This window comes from Pinus tabuliformis, chromosome J (genome assembly GCF_031772625.1).
Source record: "Pinus tabuliformis cultivar Carrire ecotype Pingquan chromosome J, CPIR1, whole genome shotgun sequence".
NCBI classification, from domain to species: domain Eukaryota; kingdom Viridiplantae; phylum Streptophyta; class Pinopsida; order Pinales; family Pinaceae; genus Pinus; species Pinus tabuliformis.
This window is the reverse complement of record NC_142295.1, coordinates 589,836,463-589,841,400: the sequence shown is the minus strand read 5'-3', so window position 1 is coordinate 589,841,400 and position 4,938 is coordinate 589,836,463.

Sequence of the window (4,938 nt, the reverse complement as noted above, 5' to 3'; positions counted from 1 at the left end):
ATTTTACACTATTCGACACCACAAATCTGATGGTGCATTCATATTTTCCATTTGATCATTTCATTTTTCGGCCACTTTTCAAAGTGGAGTGCAGGTGTCAGCATTCATGGGCAAGCAGTCATTTCCATGAGATTCGATGCCGCGAGATTGATGGTACGGCCAACTTCAGCAGTTTGACATCCTTTTCTTCAGATGGCCCTAGGATGTGAGGTATATGCAGTGTGTTCATGTACTTATTTTTGCTATGAGATGCATTGTGCTGCATAGATCCCTATTTGATGTTTGATGTGGGATCTTGTTTTCTTACTTGTTTCATGATTCCTGCTTGATGTGACGCGGAATCATTTGTGGGATGTACTTGTTGTCATGATTTGTCATGTTTTATTTGAGATCCCTTTGTCGTCATGTTGATGGGATACTCATGTTGTCGCCATGTATGTCTGAATCAAGATCCCTTTGATGCCATGTTGGGAGATGCTCATTATTGTCATATGTGAGTTTATGACATACTGATAGGAGTCCTTTTTGACTGAGAGTTCCTACAGTGGAACATCTCGTGGATCCACTCCTGTGTGAGAGCATTTTCCTTGTATGATAGTGACGTCACCACCTATGTACATCATCACTATTGACAGCACTTAATGCAGCGACCTACACCATCTTGACACCAGGGCCCGGAGACGTAGTCCCTCCTGGACGAAAACCGTTATCAACATTTTGTGTATTATGTTGTTGATTCTTGTCATGTTCCTTCTTCTTTATAGCATGCATTTATGTTCCTTTAATGCTATGTTAAATGCAATTTTAATCACATCACGAAAGTAAAAGATCTTGATTAAACCCGGGAGTTGAGTCAACTTGGATCACAAAGTAACTTTTTTAAGTATATTTTTTACATCCTATTCGTATCCGTTTTTTATGCAAAGACTTGCTTAAATTATGGTGGCAAGTAATTCATGGTAGATATGTTATTTTCTTGAGTTTAAGTTAATTTCAAGTAATTTATTTTTGGATGGTTTTCCTGGGAGGCTTAAGAATAAAAAATCATTGCAAAAATATTTAAAAATCATGCATGAATAATACAACCATATCCATAAATTATGGCATAAAATATGTAAGGTAGTTATCCACATGACATTATATTGTGCAAAGACTGCTATAAGTCCTTTAAGTTATGATTCAATCAAATGTTTGAAAAGTATTTTTTTAATAATATTGAAAAATAAATATTTTATTTTTTTAAGTTAAACCTTATAATTTGCATTATCTAATGTTAAACTAATAGTGATTGACAAGCAAGTAGATTGTTAGGGTCATGCCTTAGCAGGGACTAATAGTGATTCCATAACCATATTTAAATTTAATTAATAATCACATAACAAATTAATACTTACAATATAACAAGTTTCTTAAGCATGGATATCAACCCCCACATTACCATGGATATTATTAACTTGTAATTAAGTTTTTTTTACAATACCATGGCTTATCAATATCACATGCCTAAAAACCATAACTCATTTCACAATAAAAAATTAAAATGGAAAATATTTTAGATATTACATAGAGCATTGATTACATAGAGTGAGAATTCTCCATCATATGGATGGAGAGAGAGCGGGGGGGTGGGAGAAAAAGAGAGGGAGGGAGACACTGAGATAGATAGAGGGTTGAGAGAGAGAGAGAGAGCGAGAAAGGGAGAGAGGGGAATGAAGAGAGAGAGAGAGGAGGGGAGGGAGAGGAGAGAGGGAGGGAGAGAGAGATGAAGTTGGAGGGGGAGATAGAAGAAGGGAAGAACAAAGATATAGAGGTAGAGAGAGAGGGAGTGACAAGGGAGAGATGGAGAGAGAGGGTGTGAGGAGAGGAGGGAAGACAAAGAGAAGGAGAGGAGAGAGAGAGGGAGAGAGGGAGAGAAAGGGAAGAGAGATAAGGAGACATAAATATGGAGGGGGGAGAGGGGGAGAGAGAGAAGCAGAGAGAGAGGGAGATAGTGATAGAATTGGAGGGGAGAGAGAGAGAGAGATGGGGGGAGAGATAGAGGGAGGTGGAAGAGAAAGGGAGAGAGAGGAAGAGAGAGGAAGATAGATAGGACTTAACAGAGTAAAGGAGAGAGGAGGGAGAGACTAGAGAAGGAGGGAAGAGAGAAAGGAGAGAGAGAGGGAGAGATGGATCCAGATTAGATATAGTATGTGTGTATATAAAAACCATTCTAGATCCATCTTAACCTCATATCTATCATGCGTCAAGAGGGATCAAATCTTTCTAGGTGCAAACCTTTCCTCAAGTTTTGCACCTCAAGAGATTTGACCCTTATGGGCGCTTGATAGATCTAAGGTTAAGATGATCTAGGCTGGTATTATCATAAATGTTATTTCATAAATTTCTTTGTAAAATTAATATTTTTTTAATATGATTTTATTTTTAAATTAATTATAATAGTAATAAGAATATATTTTTAATATTTTAAATTGGTATTTATGATTTTTTTATGAAAATTTTATCTAAAACATTTAAAATTACAAAATAAAATAATGTTTTTTTGTTTGTTTGTCCAGTTGTTTGTATCCTTCAAAGATGACTACATGCTTAACCTTTAGCTTAAGAAACCACGACCCAGGAGCATCTAAGTCGTCAAAATCACTAGGGGATTGGACCTAGCCTAGGCCACACGAACCCTTAACATGGATTTTCATCCACGAAATTTCGAACTGGTGGCCTTCACATCAATGAGTGAATACACCCCATCACTGTCTATTCTATGCCCGGTAGGCACAAACTAAAATATTGTTAATTATGAAAGAATATTTGAATAAATAAGGTTTTATTAAGATTTGAATTTTTTTAAAAGTGGATATTATATTTTGTAAGATTTTGTCCATAAAAAATATACCAAACAAAATTTAAAATATATAAATATTATTTATTTTTAAATAAATAATAAATAGTAGACATTTATTAACAAATTATATAAATAGCAATGTATTATATAAATTGAAAGCAAGAGCAGTTGTTGCGCTTATATAAATTTTATCCTAATAAGTTTTGGAGGATTGTAGAACTAAAGAAAATAATATGATTCGCTTGAAGAACTCGTATTTTTATCTTTAAAATATTTATGAATCCTCTAATGGCATGCACACCATTTTGAATGTCCCTATAGAGGATTATATATTTTCGTTGGATGGCATTGATTTTTGGGTAAGTGGCTCGCTTTTGGGAAATATAAAGATATTGAAAATTTTAAAATCGGAGGGATCCCTCACATCACAAGTTCTTCAATTTGACACTGAAGTAAGGCTTCCCTAAAACATGGACACAAAGCCCCATTGTTCCCATCTATAAAAGCAAGGATAAAAGTATTCCCTTTAATTATAGGACCATTGTGATTACACACATTTTATCCTAGTTATAATTATTTTGGAAAATAATATTATCCTACGGCTAGAAAGCGATGGTTATAGAGTAGTGTTGACGGTATTGAAAATCCGTCAACCAAGGGGTCTCCCCAAAGTGATTTCCAATTATACCTCACACCGTTTGGGATACGAATCGCATCTGAAATATGGCCTGGTTTTAGGTTGTCTTAAATATATGCCTTGGTTCTATCTGTTAGCAAGAGAGAGGAGTGAAAATGTGCCTTCGAAAAAGCAAGGGAGGTGTGCTTGGTGAGTGTTCCATCATATGTGTGTCAAAGTTATTTTACTACAGAAGGAGAGGAGAAGTGAGCCTCTAAAATATAGGTAATAGTACCACCATATAGAGACACACATAAATAAGAAGAATTCGTTCAACATCAAGTAAAATAGTCCACAGGGATACGACGGTCATTACAACCAATACAACAAGGAATATTTGTCTAATATCCAGCGAAATAGTCCACAAGGATGCAACAATGATAATAACCATTATAACACATTCTCAATATGATCAGTACCAAAACAACCAAAATAGTTCAACTACTTTAGCACAAATGAAATAAAACATGAATTACAAACATTCAAAGAATAGTCTTACAAATATCCATAATCCATGCATGAAGAACATGCTGGCCATAAGGCTTTTGATATTAAGAAAAAGTTCCAAGACACATGTATACAATGAACACCACTAGCTCCAGTAGTGGAGCATTGGAGCCACTCCTTACTCCTCAAAAGAACTAGTTTGTCTCTCTAATGCCTTGTGGGAGGAACCAAGGTGAAAAGTCCTTTACTCATACAATGAGGTTGTATATATAACCAATGAGGTGATTCTTCACCTTCCCTGTGACTCTTTGACTACCCTCATGATTGTTTTGCTTCCTATGACTTTTTGACTTTTACATGACTCTTTGTATTCTGAATGTGTCCTTTGGACTTCCACTTTACAATACATTTTGAATAGATAATTACATAATCCACAATAATGATGTGGCATATGATGACTCATGACAGGACATGACATGACACTCATAACATGGACTGCATGATGATAGGGCAGTGCCAAGCTGTCCTTCTTGTTGCTTTTTTCTTTCTGTCTTCAGTAAGATGTGTATCCAATGTTTCATCTTCATGAGAGATATAATTTTTTCTTCATATCTATTCTCCAAAGGGTTATGAATCAGATGGTGTCTTCATGCGGTCCTGATATTAGGTCTTCTATTGTAATCCAATGTTCCTTCGTCTTCTTATTTGATGATAATCTTATCTCTTCATCTCCTTAGGTGCCTTCTAGCTTGTCCTTCTTCTCCATCTCCTTCTTCATCATCTTGCCATAGCATGATAAAGTTTTAGCTTCTCCAATCCACTCGTGACAAGACGACATTAGTCTGATAAACCCCTATTTGGGATGTTGCATGATGATCCACTGACTAAACTGGAACTGGGCGGCAGGATGAGGGAGAGGCTGAGTGTTTGCGCAATTGCATAGCTCGGGAAATCAAGATTCAAGTTTGAGCATTGA